The following is an 18,464-nucleotide window of genomic DNA, read 5'->3' as shown; positions in this document are numbered from 1 at the left end:
ACTGCCCAGGATTTATGTCTATATGTATATTAAAGATTTAGAAACCATGTGGATAAAGTCACAGGTGATCTTTGAGGATAATTTCTTTCAACTGCAGTTTTTCATCTACTGATGTTCAAGAGGCACTCCTTTCAGGAACTGATGAGCAAAGAAAGACCAAAGGAGAGTCTAGTGTCAAGAAAGACCTGCTTAAATTTTCACAGCATAACGGCTTCTCATGCTGATGAGTGTATGCAGTGTTATAGCACAGTGATTCTCAAACTTTCATTCTGTGGGATCCTGCACACTCTTAAATTACTGAGAATGGCGAAGAGTTTTTGCTTATGTGGATTATATATATTCATATTCTCTAAATTGTAAATTAAACCTGAGACATTTACAAAGTATTAACCTGTTTATAAGCAACAATAAGCTTATTATGTGACACAAATTTTTAATGAAAAGTAACTATCTTACAAAGCAAAATAATTTAGTAAGAACAGTGGTACTGTTTTAAATTTTTGCAAATCTCTTTGATGTCTGGCTTCAAAGAGCTGGATTCTCATGTCTGCTTCTGCATCCAATCTATTGTGATATGTTGTTGTGTTGTTTTGGTGGAAGTATATGAAGAAAATTTGGCTTCACACAGGTATGTAGTTGGAAAAGATAGGAATATTTTAATAGCCTTTTCCGTTAATAGTGGGTATTCTTTTTTGTCACTACACTAAACCGTGTAGTATGGTAGTTTCTTAAAGGTTATTTCCAGTGTGGAACCTGAAACCATATCAATAAGCCTTTTGTACTCTGGTACATTAACATCCAGTATCTTGATAGATATAGGGTACATAACATTATGTTTTCAAAATATTTGACAATGAGTGTGTATTACTTTTACAGGGGATGGTGTTGATAACATTTTGAAATTTATATACAGTACAATTTACTCTCTCATGTACAGTTCTGTGTGTTGACAAATGCAAAATAGTCATGGTACTGTTACCCCAATCAAGATACAAAACACATCCTTCACCCACAGCCCCTTTCTACAGTTATCTTTTGCTACTTCTTTGAGTTGCACTTTTAAAATAAGTTCATTCAAATGGCTAACCTCATATATCATATGCTAAGTCGTACCACTTATGCTTACAAAGTGTCGTATTTTCCATCCATGGCATTATCTTCCATCTGGGACCCCCCCCCCCCACCTCCATCGTGAATATGCTGCCATTCCCAGAGATGTGCAGAGTGAAAGTTTGTAATGTATGTGTCTTTTTGCTTAGCTGGGAGTGGGAAGGTACTTGATCTGTGAATATAAAATGAAATTCTAAGGACAACTCCCCCCACAAACAATACTGAAGAGAAATTCTAACATATCCTTCAGAACTTCATAACAAGAGAAATTTTAGCTCTGAGAATTTGAGAAAGAAAACTAAGTCATATCTTCAACTCATTACTTTTGTTCAATGGGTTGTGAAGACAGAACCCCAGCAGCATGAGCAGCGGGTCCAGCACTCAAGTAATTATATCTCCTACTCCAGCTTTCTAGAAATAACCTAAATATTGAGCCCCTTAAAAGGAAGACTTAACTTTCCTATATTTGAATGTGCATCCATTTTAGTCTACCCATGTATATAGCAGTTTGTTGTTTTACAAATTTTGGCACATGTATAGATTTATATAACGACCACCACATTTAGGATACAAAATAGTTTTATTGCCCCCCCCCCCAATTCTCTCCTCTTGCTATCCCTTTATTTTTTTTAAATAAATAAACAAATTTATTTATTTATTGGCTGAGTTGGGTCTTCATTGCTGCATGTGGGCTTTCTCTAGTTGCAGAGAGCAGGGGCTACTCTTTGTTGTGATGTGTGGGTTTCTCATTGCTGTGGCTTCTCTTGTTGTGGAGCACGGGCTCTAGGCACATGGGCTTCAGTAGTTGCTGCAGGTGGGCTCAGTAGTTGTGGCTCGCGGGCTCTAGAGCGCAGGCTCAGTAGTTGTGGCACACGGGCTTAGTTGCTCCTTGGCATGTTGGATCTTCCCTGTGTAGGGCTCGAACCCGTGTCCTCTGCGTTGGCAGGCGGATTCTTAACCACTGCGCCACCAGGGAAGCCCTTGCTATCCCTTTATAATCACACGTTCCTTCCCACCATTAACTCTGTCTCCTATGGATGGAACTGTGATGGATCTGATCTCATCACTATAGTACTGTCTTTTGAAGAATGTCATAGAAATGGAATCATCCAGTACACAGCCTTTGGGACTGTCTTCTTTCATGTAGTTTGTTCCTTTTATTACTAAATATTATTCCAGTGTATGGATGTATCTGTTTGATCCAGTTACCCATTGGAAAGTGGCCAGTTTTTAGCAATTATGAATTCAGCTTATATAAACACTCATGTATAGGGTTTTGTGTGAGCATACCTTTTCATTCTTATAAGTTAAACACCCAGGAGTAGAATTGCTGGCTTATATGTTAAGTATATTTTACCCTTTTAAAGACATTGCCACGCTATTTTTCAGAGTAACAGCACCATTTTTCATTACCGTTAGCAACATATAAGAGTTCCGGTTTCTGAGCATCCTCATCAGCTCTTGGTATTTATTGTTGGTATTTTTTATTTTAGGCATTCTAATAGGCGTGGGTAGTATCTCATCATGGTTTTAATTTGAATTTCCCTGATGGTTAGTGTATTTATATTTGCCATCCTTATATCATGTTTGGTGAAGCGTCCAAATTTTTCCCCATTTTAAAATTTGGATTATTTTCTTACTGTTGAGTTTTGAGTTCTTTATATATTCTAGATACAGGTCCTTTGTTGGATATGTGATTTGCAAATATTTTCTCCCATTCTGTAGATTGTACTTTCATTCTCTTAATGGTGTGTTTCACGGAACAAACTTGAAAAAAATTTTTTTATAGCGCATGCTCTTGGTCTCATGTCTAAGAATTCAAATTTTACGTCTAGATCTATGAACCATCTTGAGTTAATGTTTTTTCAGATGCTTATTGGAGTATAATTGCTTTACAGTGTTTTGAGTTAATTTTTGTATAAGATATGAGGCTTGGGACAAGGTTTATTTTTGTGGGGGGAGAGTCTATGTAAATCCAGTTGTCCTAACACCACTTACTGAAAAGACTGTTCTTGCACCTTTGAATTGCTTCTGTACCCTTGTCAAAAGCCATTTGAGCATACTTGTGTGGGTCTGTTTCTAGACCTCTGTTCTCTTTCATTGATCTCTGTGTTTATCCCTTTGCCAACACTACAGTCTTGATTACTGTAGCTTTATATAGTAAATCTAATGTAGAGTGATTCCTCCACTGTATATTTTTTAAAACGTCTTAGCTATTCTAGTTCTTTTGCTTTTCCATATCAATTTGAGTCAGCTTGTCTTTATCGACAAAAAAAATGTTGCTGGACTTTTTGTTGAAATTGTGTTACTTTGAGAACAATTGACATCTTTATCATGTTGAGTCTTCTGATCTGTGAACGTGGTATGTCTCTTCATTTATTTAGGTCTTCTTTTTGTTGTTTTTTTTTTTTTTTCCTTTAGCATTTTGTAGTTTTCAGCACACAAGTCCTATATGTGTTGGGTTTTGTTTTTTGGTTTTTGTTTAAATTAATTTACTTATTTATTTTATTGGCTGTGTTGGGTCTTTTTTGCTGTGCGCGGGCTTTCTCTAGTTGCGGTGAGTGGGGGCTACTCTTCGTTGTGGTGCGCGGGCTCCTCATTGGCATGGCTTCTCTTGTTGCGGAGCATGGGCTCTAGGTGCGTGGGCTTCAGTAGTTGCAGCACATGGGCTCAATAGTTGTGGCTCATGGGCCTAGTTGCCCCGCAGCATGTGGGATCTTCCTGGAGCAGGGATCGAACCCGTGTCCCCTGCATTGGCAGGCAGATTCTTAACCACTGCGCCACCTAGGAAGCCCCATGTGTGTTTTTTTAGATTTATAACTAAAGAAGTTCATTTTGGGAAAAATTTTTTTTTAATTTTGGTTTCCAATTCTACTCCCTAGTATATATAGAATTACAGCTATAGAAATTCTTTTCAACATTTCTATAGTTCAGAGAATTACAGGTAAATCAGTTGATTCTCAAAAGAATGCTGAGGACCCATGAAACATTAAAAATAACCTACATAAATATAGTTAATATGCAGCCTTTAATATTTATTTTATAAATCTGTGTTTATTGACCCAAATATTTGGCCACATAATAGTGTTGAGTTTTTTAAAAACACGAGCTTCTGTAGTGTAGTGTCACTTAGGTAAAATTTTTATATGTGTGTATGCTTAAATTTCTAGAAGCATATTTACCATAGGTCAAAAACCATATCTGAGTGCTGAAAAGTTAAGGTGAATTTTATTTTTTCCATATTGCTTTTCTCTATTTGAACATTGCTTAATAGAGATGAATTGGTTTTTTTTTTATCAAAATAATGAAGCTGCTTCCTTGTTCTTGTCACTGAGTTCATCAGTACCATTTTTAGATTCCGTATATGTGAGTTAGCATACAATATTTGTCTTTCTCTTTCTGACTTACTTCACTCTGTATGACAGACTGTAGTTCTATCCACCTCATTACATATATAAAAACAGTTGATTGAACTTGGTGTACCCCTAAAAAAATAATAAATAAATAAAATTTAAAAAAAGACAAAAAAAATAATGAAGCTGCTTAAAAAAGAAAGGAAAAGTAAAACAGTGCATTATAGTATAGTCTTTACCAGTAAATGAGGATAGTATAGACTCAAGTCCTATTTGAGAAGTAAATACTTGCATCCTAGAAATCTTGATGTTGCCTCAGCCTTTTTTTTCCTTCTTTTTCTTTTTTCTTTTCTTTTCTTTCTTTCTTTCTTTTTCTTTCTTTCTTTCTTTTTCTTTCTTTCTCTTTCTCTTTCTTTCTTTCTTTCTTTCTTTCTTTCTTTCTTTCTTTCTTTCTTTCTTTCTTTCTTTCTTTCCTTCCTTCCTTCCTTCCTTCCTTCCTTCCTTCCTTCCTTCCTTCCTTCCTTTCTTCCTTTCTTTTTTTTGTTTTAATTGAGGTATATTTGTTTTACAATGTTGTGTTAGTTTCCACTGTACAGCAAAGTGGAGCTCCCTGTGCTGTACAACAGATTCTCATTAGTTATCTATTATATACATATTAGTATATATATGTCAGTCCCAGTCTCCCAATTCATCCCACTCCCTACCCCCCGCTTTCCGCTCTTGGTGTCCATACGTTTGTTCTCTACATCAGTGTCTCTATTTTTGCCTTGCAAACAGGTTCATCTGTAGCATTTTTCTAGATTCATATATATGCGTTAACATACGATATTTGTTTTTCTCTTTCTGACTGACTTCACTCTGTATGACAGTCTCTGGGTACTATCCACATTTCTACAAATGACCCAATTTTGTTCCTTTTTGTGCCCTAGCCATTTTAAGTTTCTAACATTTCATACTGAAAACCAAAGGAACATTTTAAGACAGATAGAACATTCTAAGAATGCTGCGTTAAAATTTTTTTTTCACCACAGCATTTCTTTTTTATTATATGCCTCTCTCTGTATCAAGCAGACAGTGGATCTCAACCTTGGCTGCACATTACAATCACCTTGGGTGGGTTTTAAAAAGAGTATATGTTGGCTCAACCCACCCTGGAACGTTAGGTTAGAATTTCTGAGGGTAAGCAGGGGCCCTAGTGTTTTTAAAAATTCCCCTGTGATTACTAAATTTTTTAAAAAAAATACGTGTTATACATCTACTGTGATGTATAAGGACCACAAGGTATTTTAAATGTGATTTCTATATATGAACTATATGATTATTGTTATATATATGATTTCGATATATTCATATAGTTGTATATATGAAGTTACGAGAATAAAAGATATATATGCTTTCACACATGTATCAAGTTAAATATTTACTTAAAAATGAGAAGGGAATTAAATTTCTAAAACAAAATGAATTCTAATGTGACCAAAATTAATTGTATGAAAGTAAAAAGCCCATAGCATCTTTAATATTTCCACATTTTTTGTGAAAATTTATCTTCCTTGTTAAGTTTTCATGTGTATCACTGACATTTGACAAATGGCAGATAATTAGCATTGCTCAACCTTGTCTACTCTCTGGTGTGGATATGATTGTATAAACCTAGGCTGAGGAGTATTTGTGTATAGAAATGTCACCTTCCCTGTATCTCTTCTAGGAGACCTCCTTTATAATGATTTCATGACATCATCTGATCCTTCATATGCCAGGAATTATGATCTTTACAACATTTTAAAGTGGTTCTAAGATCTGCAGTCTTGTCACCGCTGTCTCAATCTTGACTATGATTCACCATAGTCTCTTTTTGAGTAGCTTCACCCTCCCTTCTGTAGAAAGTGCATAGTATTGCCTAGGCCTAGCACTCCATGAGCAGGGTCCTAAAATCAACATGGCCAGAGGAGATGTTGGTCAGAGGGTACAAAGTTGCAGTTACATAGGATAAATAAGTCTAGAGATCTAATGTACAGCATGATAGCTGTAGTTAATAATATCATATTGAAGACTGGAAATTTGCTGAGAGAGTAGATTTTGGGTGCTCTCATCACAAAACAAAAAAGAAGTAGTAGTAGTAACTATGTGAGGAGAAGATAATGTTAACTAGCTTGACTGTCGTAATCATTTCACTTATGTATATCAAATCATCATGTTGAACACCTTAAATATATACAATTTTTATTTTAAAAAATAAAATTACAGTCAAAAAGGGGACAGTCCCTAGGCTGCATTTCCCAGTGTTCCTCACAGGAATCAGATAATAGGAATGGGATTCTGCAACTCCTTCAGTATGCAGCAATTCGAATGAAAGTAGACTGTCCGTCTTTTGAAATGTTTTGGGCTTTTTCAGGCTCCCTGTGGGAACTTTGAAAATCTTGGAAACTGGTTTACTTAGCTGCCTGTCTGTAGGGCTCTCCACCTTCCTCCCTAAACACCGTTTTATCCTGACCTCACCTACCAAAAGTATTGAATGTGCCTTAAAGAAAGAGACTAGTGATTCCAAAAGGAAAGGATTCCATTATGGTAATATACATTGTATATTACACAGTGCATTACAATTTTCAAAGCATTTTCACAACTTTTCCTAATGTGTTCTTCACAGTAATCTTGTGAGGTCCATTGAGCAATACCCTCCAGCATGTCCTAACCCAGGATGACAGAAGCCTCGAGTTGCCCATGTTGGATGTCATGCTGTTTGTATTTCTCTTACTGTCACATTGCCTTTTCCTCCATTCCCACTGCTTTATTTCACTTCTTGGTCATCTTAGCTTTCTAATTGATCTTTGTGTCTTGGTCTAGTTCCTTATCAATCCATTCTCCACATTATTCACAGGATTACCTTCCCAAAATAGGGTTAATGATGTTACCTTGCATTTTAAAAACCTTCAGTGGATTCTCATTTTTTACAGATTGAAATTCAAATTCCTTACCGTGGCATTAGTCCCCAGGCTAGTCTTGCCACCTTCTTCTCCATGGTTATCTGCCCGCTGCCCGGGAGGACTCGGTATTCCTCAAAATTCCCACATGATTTTTTCCCTCCCTGCCTTCACTCTTGCCATCTCCTCTGCCTGGAACCCTCTGCCCCCACTCACACTGCCCCAGCTTGCAAAATTCTTCTTATGCCTTCAGTGGCACAGCCTCTGGAATGCTTTCCTCCCTCAACTTTCCAGGCAGAATGTCCTCTCTCCTGTGTGTCTATAACCCCTGAACACAACGTGGAATGGCACCTATTGGCAAGCAGCTCTCTCTTGCACAGATGGCAAGCTCCTGGTGAATGCAAGCTGCACTGTTGAGTGCCTTATTTTGTTTCATGTCCCCAGAGCAGAGCAGAGCAGAGCTCCAGGGACATGGCAGACACAGGACTTATTTGAGCAAGGGAGTGATTTTTGGAACCTTCAGAAAGGCTGTGTTTAACCAGCATTTTGTGTTTAATGGAATAGCCAATTAATTCCTATTTTTTTTATTATTAATGACTCCACACTCAGTGGACAGTATTTCCTGGAATGTCAGCTTTAATCTCTCTCACAATTTAAATTTCAGTCACCATAGGAATCTCAAGAAGTTGTGTGTGTGTGTTTCTTACAAAGATATGGTTTTGATCTTTTATCTAATAGCACTTTTCCTGTCCTACAGACCATGAACAGGAAACTGGCTTCTTAGTGGCAGGGCTGATTTTGAAACTCCTATTGGCGTTAAGCTCTCTTAACACTGGGCAGTCATAGCTTTTTCCTGTTAGCAACATAGCTAAATACCAAGACATACAGCTTTGAGAAGCCGTTAGCGCCATGTGTGTGCGTGTGTATTTGTCTGTTTTTGTGTGCTGTTCCCTACCCCTGGCACACACAAATGCACTCTTGTGGAAGAGTAATGGGGCCCAGTTGGCTTTTGCCTCCTGTTGGAGCGTTGGTCTATTTATTGGTCATCTTATGCTCAGTGGTGCTGGTGACACATTAGGGAAAATTAGAATAGGTAGGAAAGTGGCTGATAATAGAATGTGAGATCTAGATTTCTGTAGGGGACCTCAGAAAAGCTTATCATATCCAAGTTTAACAATAATTTGAATTTGTGATACAGAATTAAATGTTTTTGGACAATAGTAACGTGGTATCTCATTTCCATTCTGAAGTTGGTAGTGAAAGAAACCAGGAATAATCTAGAGCAAGGGAATGGACACGAGTTTAGATGACATTTTTTGTCAGACCATTGCTAGCAGTTGATAGAACAGCTGTACTTTTTTTTTGCTACTCTCCTCACCCCCCCCCTTAAAAATATTTATTTATTTATTTATGGCTGTTTAGTTGCAGCATGTGAACTCTTAGTTGCAGCATGCATGTGGGATCTAGTTCCCTGACCAGGGATCGAACCTGGGCCCCCTGCATTGGGAGCGTGGAGTCTTAGCTACTGGACCACCAGGGAAGTTCCCTCCCCTCCCCCCCTTTCCTTAAACAGGTAGAGTGCAGTGCAAGTTGCAACACTTGGAACCTTGCAAAAGACAACTGAACAGATAATAAACCAGACAGAAAAGAGAATTACCCAAGGCACACACTGGATAGCAGCTCTGTCTGAGCAGTGTAAGACTCCTGGGGCAGCAATACCCCATCCCACCCCACCCCCTTCAAAATCTTCTGGACACCCCCTTGTTGTTTCTGTTGAAGCTGAGAGTCAGGAAAATAGCTTTTGTGTTTGGCTTTAAAATCAAAGTTGTTTTATCATATTAAACTGCCAGGACCCTGTCTTCTTGACACAAGACCCCTGAAATGCCTATTACAATGCCATGGACTCAGCAGAGATTCAGTTTTATGTGAAATCACACGCACTAGAAGCATCTAAGTTCCCCTTTCTCTGTTGATAAACATGTGGATTGTATAAACAACTCATTTTCTAAACTAATGCTTTACTTGGTTCTTTGGTGATCTTTTAGGTGATTTCAGGCCATCACCACAGAAGTTAGTGTCTGATATCAATCAAGACATTTGTTTTATAGAAAGGAAAGATGGACTGTTAGGAAGAAACAAACTAGGTTTTGGTAATGGTAAAAAAAAAATCAGATATATGTTTCAGAAGTTTGGGGAACCCTTTTCTTTGTTAAATTTATAAGTAAAGCACTTAGGATGTCTCTTTGTTGCTAATCCAGAAAATCTGCTTCAAGCCAAATTTGGAGCTGCAGAAACATTAATATAATGTTTGTGAAAACAGTTTATAAGCTTTTTCATTTGTGGAGCTAAATGTCGTAAAGATTATATAAAATGTATAGTTGCATCTTTATGTATATTTTTATAAAATTAGGTTTATGATCTAAGTTTTTTAAAAATCTCATAATGCTGGTTATGTACACACACACATTTTTTTAAAAGTCAAGAATCACTCCTTTTCTTCTAAAGTAGACAATCAAAATAAGCAGTTTGAAGAGATGGATTTAAGACAGCAAAATTGTTGTATCTTCAGCTGTGTAAAAGAGGTACTGTACCTTGGACCAGAAAACGTGTATTAGCGATGGTTCGGTTAGTGACTGCAAAAGCAAAATAAATACCGTAGTGTAAAATACAGTTCCACATGACAGCATGTTTGGCTAGTACTGAACATCAGAATTTAGGGAACAGTTAGCACTAAGATATGTGCTGCTTCTTTGCATGAAAATACATTAATAATGAAATCTTAGAGTTCCTTTGTTTCTCCTTGATTGCTAGTTATCAAGAGGTTTGATCAGGTTTTGTTGTTGATGTTTGTTTTCTGTGGGCAATGAGGGAGGAGTGTTTGTCATAAACCTATCCCCCTAAAAGTTGTCTTATTTCTCCTCTTCAGAACTGCCACTGCCTATACAGTCTTTGCAGAATAAGGGTGCATTGTTGTTTATTTTGGATATAGAAGGTTGATCAGAACATCACTTTTTAATGTAAAATTACAGTGTAGTGAGCTAAATGGTAATAAACTTACTTGCACAAGAATATTTTCTTTCTTCTGTTAATCTTTAAGAAGTCTTTATGTTCACAAAAAAAGATAACTGTTAAAAACCCCAGATTGAAAAAGCAGTGCCACTTCTGAGAGCTTTGGGGCAATCCTCTGATGTGTAATTGCTTTTACATCAGTCACAAGAGAGAGACAAGAATGCGCTTTCCTTGAACTTAACAGTTTGGGCAATTTTCTATAATCCAGTAAATACAAATTGTAGCTTGATTATTCATCTACGTCTGTCAAGCAAATTTTAATGGATGAATGAATGAGTCAAATCTATGCATGGAAATATACAAATGTGCAAAATATGGGTCTAATTACCAGGCTGCTGAATTTACACAAGGTCAGGTAAACAAGGCACCAGTGTAATGATTATTAATTGTTAATAATGCCTTTGGGAAAACATTCACATTTTCCTTCTGAATACCTAACAGTTTGCCTTTCTAGTCATTTTAAACTCTGAAAATTTTGGCTGGTCTAAAAACACAAAAACATCTTGCCCTATTTTTATCCTTTCCCTATAATTGCCTTCTAATTCTTTTAGAATAATGAGTAAAATATAATACATTTTCAGGACCCTGTTGAAAACCACAGTTTAATATGATGGTGAGAGAATTCAACAGGGTTGGGGGGGACGGGACTCCCACAGCAGAATGAAATAGCTGCTGTCTTTTGTCTTCATCGAAGGGATGAGCATGCCCTGCCATCCTCCACCCTCTTTTCAAACACAATCGACATTCTAAAACACAAAACCAAGGTGGTAATAAAGGGAAGGAAATCAAAGCAGGCTTTTCCCCCCCTCTATTTACCATAGTAAGTCAACATTTGACTCTGTCTTGATATTCTATAAAATGAATGTTGGAAAAAGAATAATATCAATGAGTAGTTTCCCATCGAAATGTCCAAGGGCCGAAATAATTGAGGGAGTACTTGCTGAGGTTTTTCTTAGTTCAGTAACTCTTGATCACTGTGCAGTTTTGTAGCAGTGCTATCATTAAGGGCTCTCCCTGTCTGGAAGGACAACCCCCCCCCCCAGCTTTAATCCAAAAGTCATAAATTGTAGAACGAACATGTCGTCTGCAGGTCACCCAGGCGAAAACACTGCATCTTGAGAAGTCTATCTTTCTGCCACTGTGCTTTGAAAATCTTTTGAATATTTTGCATTAATGGTACTGTTACCGAAACAGAACTGCTGCAGTCTCTTGCTGGGCTGTCTTCTCATCCTCACAAGCTGTACATTCACAAATTTTTTCCCATGGCTAATCTAAACGTTCTTCCCTCTGTTCTAGGCCTTACTGCCCGCTCCACACTCGTGTTGAACATCAGATGAATACGGCCCCCTTCCTTTGTGCTTTTTTTTAAAAAGATTTAGTACTTGTAAATATCACTTTTTTATCTCGCTTAAATTTCTTTAAGCTCTGTAATTGATGACTCAGTTTCATTTCTGCAACAATTTTAGCTGTCATTTTTATTTTTCAGGACCTCTGTTGTTTAATCATGGGTGCCCTTTGTGGGTTAGATTATATTGTCTGTGAGCCAAAGGGATTTGGACTGTTTTTTGACTTTAGCTCTGTAGGTAGCATCCTATCCTCTTTTATAGTCAACTCTAGAATATTACAGGCACAATTTATACACACTCATGGGTGCTGGAGTGGTTTAATTAAATCTCTGTAGAATCAGAGCCAAATTCTGTATTCTGGCATTTGAGACTTTATATAATCCAACCTTCTTTCTCCACAGACCCCTCCTATCCAATGACACCATCAAATCCCCATTCCTCTGGACAAGCCTTCTTATTTTCTCACAACTGCCTGGATTGTTCTTACCCGTATGCCGTCTCTATCTGTTTAAATTCTTCTCAACCTTCATGACCCAAACCCATCTCAGTTCCAGGAAGCGTTCCATTGCATTATGCCTGTGGAAGGTTTTTTCTCCTCTGTGTTCCTAGAGAACTTTGAATGCATAACTCTTCTTCTGTAGTTTCTTTTATATAGTCTATTGTAGTTACATTGTTTCATTTGGCAAATAATTTTGTTTTCTATAAGCTTTTAGATTTCTAGAGAGTGGGAGAAAGAAGATTAGTTTTGTTATTGCTGTTGTTTTGTTTGTTTTTTTTTGGGGGGGGGGGGGGGGCACGCCATGGCTTGCAGGATCTTGGTTCCCTGACCAGGGATTAAACCTGGGCCCACAGCAGTCAAAGTGCTGAGTCCTAACCACTGGACTGCCAGAGAAGTCCCAAGACTAGTATTTTTTGAGCTAACACTTTGCTAAGCATTTTTTACATATGTGGTATTGTTTAATTCTGGTAGCAACCATGTGAAGGTAGGTGATTTTTTTTTTCTGCTTTTACAGATAAGGAGGCTGAATCTTGTAATCAGACCCTTGGCCAGAGTTAGAAGGATAATACATTGTAGAGCTGGGATTTAAACTTGGGCCTCTGATTCAGAGTCCACATATTCTTTTCAAAAAGATAAGAGTGACAATTTGTATCCTTCTCTATCAAGTTACTAGAAAATTCAAAGAACAAAATAGGTGTTCAGTAAATGATTGAATTTATCACTATGGAAGTCTTATTGCTTCAATTGCTAATGGTCATGTGAATTGGAAATAAAATAGCCAAAGCCTTAGTAAGGGCCCTCTGTACCCTGAGAGATGGCTGATACATGAAAGGATTGGCAGTTGTACTCCCACACAAGACTGTTACTTGAGACAAATTCTTTTTTTGTTTGTTTGTCTGTTTTTAAGCTTTCCTTTTGTTGGTGGCAACCTTCATTGGTATTGTTAAATGTCATGCCTCTCATTTACTATTTTGCATTTCATTTTAAGAAAGTAAATCTCATTGTAGTGGCATGAATAATTTATGTTTCTGTCAAGGAACTATTAAAACACTGGAGGTTGAAAAATATGCACATTCTAAAGTTTGTATAAAAACTAAGGACGGTTTTCGCCTCACCGTGAGTGTTTACTCCAGCAGTAAACCTGGATGCTTACTAAAAAGCCATGGTCTTACTGACTTTAATTTAGGACTCTGTGCCAAGTTGTAATTGTCGTTACAGATAAGGAAAATTTGGCATTTTATCTTTCATAGGAAACAGACCTTTGTAACTTTGGGGTAGCTGTTTATATTTTTATTTAAAGTGAGGAATTTTTTTTCTGAGATATATTTATTCTTGAAGAATAAGTAGTTATAAGGATTAGGAAGGAAGATTGCCAAACCTAAGAATAAAAAATTTTGATTTGATAGACATAGGCAAATGTGATTGAGCTTTAGGGTGACAAAAATATGATCTGTTTCAGGTATCTGAGGTTTCTTAACTTCTGTGCATATTGATAAGTTCAGCCTATTTTGCAAACAGTTACTAATGCCATAATGCATTTTCCCATATCTTTCATCTGAATTTTTTTACTATTATTGATTGAGGATTCAATTGAGAAATGTGTTTAGAACCCTGCTTTCTGTGGTAATCACAGAAGTCAGTGGGAAGACAAGAAAATTGTATTGAAAGAAATTGTGTGCGTGTGTGTTTTGTGTTTCAGCATAGATTATCTCTGCCAAAATAATAGCTGTCATTTTGTTCTTGTTGTATTAGTGGCCTGTAGCTTACCACTACTCCTTTTGCCTTAGTTTTGCTTCTGATCACTATTACCCTCAGCAAGACCTTTTTAATTGAATGTCCAAATGAGTGATTCTTGTCCTAACACCATCATAATTTTGATCCATTTCAAATTAGAGAGCCCTAAGTTGTGACCTCTAACCTCAACATGAGAGCCCTTTAACATTCAGGGACTTTGAAACTTCACTTCTGTTTAGAATTTCATATCATGCCCCTCATGGGGGGAAGAGATGGAAAATGTATGCGCTGAGCCTATAGGACTTCCTGCAGTGCTTATTAATCCTTTATGGATCATTTGAAATGTTTCTAGTTTATTTAAGCTTTGCTGCTTGTATCAGATTGTTCCTTCGAAAAAAGAAAAAGTGATCATGCTTTGAATTTTTAAAAATGATCTCACTTTCAAGCAAAAGCACTTTTATGCTCCATTAAAGTTGAATTTGCCAAACTCTTACATCGCATTAACACAAGCTTTACTGGATAGATAAACGTGTTGTTCAAAGACTGACTTGAACTTTACCAAACTGCATATTAAGATTTTTATCTTTATACTTCTTATTTCTTAAATTATTTTAAAATAGACTCAATATACCCAAATGTACTGCTTTAATGACAAAATAATTTTTCCATTTGATTTAAAATAGGAATATAGATTATGAGCTGTGTTTGAATATGAAGCTGAAATAAACAATATTTTGAGCTCTTAATTAAAATTTTTATACTTGTTTTATATATTGTTAATATCTCAATAAACTGATTTTGTTCCTTGAAATTTGTGTAAGTGATATAATCATTTTGAGATTTCTAATTTTTAGTCAGGTCTGTCATATATCTCATATTTTTTTTTATTGAAAATTTTAGGTTTGCCAATAAAATGACTCACTTTTTTCCCTTTTCCAATTAATGGGTTTTTTAAAATATGCACAGGACATCCTCCAGTTTTCTATGAATTATAGTGTTACACTCTTTGTTTTTATTTATTTCATGAAGTTTTAAGCTTTCGAATGAGTATACTTTTGACCTAGAGTTACTTAGAAAATTCTAGTCTTGTTTGTACCATGGCTTCCTGGCTCCCATACACCATTATAAGAACTTTGTCTTTCCTTTGTGTCTCCTTGGCCTTGAGGTTTTAATTTAATGTGTGTTTGTTCTTTAGAAAGAATGTAAGCTAGTTTTCTACTTGAAATGACTTTCTGTATTTTTTTAATACATGAAACCTTTACAAAGTATGAGGTTTTATTTCATCCAAAAAAATTCATGCATACTTTTTTAAAGAACTAATTTACATTAACACGTATAGTGACCTTGAAAAACTATATTTTAATGGTAATGAAAATAAAGTTTAATGTCAAGCTCTCATAGATTCCACTTTTTTAGCTGTTGAGTCACTGGGTTTCTTAAGGAAAACGCATTCTCAAGAAATTACTTTTTTAAGGCAAACAACAAATTGTACACACAGAGGGAAAGGAAAACGTTTTATATGCCTCGTGGAGGGAAACATCCGAACTGTTAGATGAAATATTTAGCAAGTTATTTTAATGTTACAGCTCACCGTTTCTGAGAGATCGATGGTACGTTTTGTGTAAGAAACTGTATTTACTTTGAATTCAGTGCAGATTTTTACATTAGAAGTCATTTTCACTAATTCACTTTATTCTTGTCTCCTAGTGTTCCCATGACCTTTCAGAAATGTGTAGTTCATATTTTGTGCTCTACAGAAGCTGCCCCTTAGGTTGTATTGAATAACACAAAGTTGAATTATGAACATAATGACAGTTCTCTGTGGCATTTCCAGTTCAAGCTTACTTTCAATCTGTTAAATTCATAAGTGAAGTGTTTTTTAATGTTGTCCATGTTAGGGAAAAGGTTAAATAATGCTGGGCTTCTCTTCTTGGGCAAACAGGGAGAGACATTTTGGTGGTTTAGTGGAAAGTTGTATTCTAGTATTTTCATTCCTCAGTCAGCATAGATGATGTTCTGGATTGTTTTGGAGCTTTCAGACAGGGCTTACATACTTCTCAAATATTTCATAAAGTGCTCATTGTACAATGGAACTGAAAATCTTCCAGGGATAAACAACTTGAGACGTGGCATTACTTCCCACAGTTGTACATTTTGAGAAACCTTGAGAGGAGTTGAGATTCACAGTGACTTGGAATTCTCTGAAAACTGATTTCCAGCAGAAAAGTGGTGACACACAAGAAAGTGGATGATGGGATTTTTTAAAAAATTTTTATTTTATATTAGAGTATAGCTGATTAATAATGTTGTGTTAGTTTCAGGTATACAGGAGAGTGATTCAGTTATACATACACATGTATCTGTTCTTTTTCAAATTCTTTTCCCATTTACGTTATTGGGATTTTTTTTTAACTTCAAGCATAATCTTTCAAAAAATATAATTTCACTTGATATTTATCTTTCATCAACCAAGAAAATATCCCTTTAGGTTATCTATTCGGATTTAATTAACATAATCATCACTGAGTTGTCTGTTGTGAAAAGGACATAGAGAAGATGCGCTGTTTTCCATTTTCCAGGTAAAATGGATCCCTAAGTAATCGATCATACGGCAATGGTTTCGCAGCATTCTGATGTAATATTTTAAATATGCCTTCAAGAAGAAAAGCCCACAATACTGTGCTGTATATTGTCAGGAAAGAAGACCTGAATTCATGTACATGGGAATTACATTTGTTCACATGTCTATAGTTTTCAGGCAGTTTTAAGACATTGGTCACACATGATGCTTATAGTATCATCCCATGGAAGAGGCAGTGTAGGTGTTAATTGCGGTATCCAAGTGGTGCACACCCAAAGGCTCCCCAGGTGAAAGGGGCCTGCAGTGAGGTGAAGGGAGAGCTTTGAGTTGGCTCTTGCTGTTTTGCCACAGGGCTTCTTTATCAGCCTCCTGCAAAGGAGGGGCTTTTGGATTCTGACCAGCAGCCTAGCCTGAGGGAAGCTAGAGTGTTCACCCATCCAAATTGCTTTTGATATCATAAAGTTTAATTGCGTCCATTTAAAATTGAAAGAACATTTCTTCAGCTCCTGCAATGTGACACATTACTTCAGGCCATAGGGGTTCTAAGCTGAAAGATAGAATCCCAGCCCTTGGGGGCTGAGGGACTGACCTACGGATGCCCTTGTGTCTCCCTTTCTTCTTCCTCTTCCCTTCTTTCCTCCATCCTCAAAATACCCTTAATCTTTTATGTTGGCATGTTTGGGCCTCCAGCACGTAGAGCCATGCTCACTCTCTTGCACTCCAGGTCTCCCAGATGAAAATATCCATTCCCCCAGAGGTACGATTGATATGATGTTTTACACACAGGTCCAGCATGTTGTTTGCCCGTAAGAAGTGTTTGTTTTAATTATTTGATATTAGATTTAATTCATACAAGTGTGTAACAAATTCACCTCTCTTGGGGTGGGGTGGGGTGGGGTGGTGGTGTTTTCTCTTTAAAAGTCACCCCAAAGACTATTTTGGTCATGGTGTTCCTGGTGCAGGCAGCCAGGATGGATGCTGGGCTGGATGAAGGATAAATCCTTTCTGCTTAGGGAATCAGTTTACCAGACATGTGAACAGCTGTATCCCCATTCCAGGTACCTGTACCCATATCCTTCTGTGATCATTGATGTTCCTGTGATGTGGTAAATGTAGCAGTAGAGTGGAGAATCTTCCTCCTTTCATATTGGCAAGGAAAATGCCTCAGGTATTTGACCACCTTGACGGTGGAGGGTTTTTTTGTGTGTGTTATCGGTAACTGTGTGTTAGGTTTGTGGCCAGTTAGTAAAGTGTCTCAGAGCTTCGCTCCTCCACAAAATTTACAAAAACCCATTCTGTTGCAAAAGCTTTTCCTTCCTTAGTGATACTGTGGAGTCCCGCATGTGGAAATGTCAATCTCTCTGCTGGCTTCTAATATACAAGGCCTTCTGAGCATGTTCCCAGGGAAGGAGAGTTGATTACGTAGAGGTTTCTCTGGTTTTAGTTAATTAATGGCCTACTCCAGCCCCATTTCCTGCTTTCCTGGAGGAACACTCAGTGACTGTACTTATGCAGCAAAGTCAAATTCATTAGTTTTATTATATGAAACATCAGATGAAGAGCTGAAGAGACTCTTTTCCCAACAGTATCTCCTAAGCTCCAGAATGGAATCAGAAGCAGGGCAGTGGAGTAGTGCATGAACAGGCCTGCCTAAGATCACCTCAGCATCGGTGTGAGGCATGTCAGGCTTGCTGCAGATGGGTGAGACATGAAAATAGATTCAGGGGCTCATTAGAAGATTGAGAGCAAGGTCAGGAGAGCTGGGGAGCTGAATCTAAAGAAGTTTTCTTTGAACCTGTGTCTGTAACACATGAAAACATCTGCTAAGGTGGACGATATTTTCTTCACAGG

At 37.1% G+C, this 18,464-nt stretch overlaps 1 protein-coding gene and 1 non-coding gene across 5 annotated transcripts in view; one reads left to right on the top strand and one right to left on the bottom strand.

Annotated features, from left to right (window-relative positions):
• POLA1 (DNA polymerase alpha 1, catalytic subunit) overlaps positions 1-18,464 on the top strand; it is a 288,927-nt gene that overhangs the window by 149,130 nt on the left and 121,333 nt on the right. The gene's annotated exons all lie outside the window — the stretch shown is intronic.
• On the bottom strand, positions 12,619-12,691 carry TRNAQ-UUG (transfer RNA glutamine (anticodon UUG)). The gene has a single exon. It is a non-coding gene; the product is annotated as a tRNA-Gln (tRNA).

The sequence above is a fragment of the Hippopotamus amphibius genome, chromosome X (assembly GCF_030028045.1).
Source record: "Hippopotamus amphibius kiboko isolate mHipAmp2 chromosome X, mHipAmp2.hap2, whole genome shotgun sequence".
In the NCBI taxonomy this organism is placed as follows: Eukaryota; Metazoa; Chordata; class Mammalia; order Artiodactyla; family Hippopotamidae; genus Hippopotamus; species Hippopotamus amphibius.
This window is presented reverse-complemented; position numbering and strand designations above follow the sequence as displayed.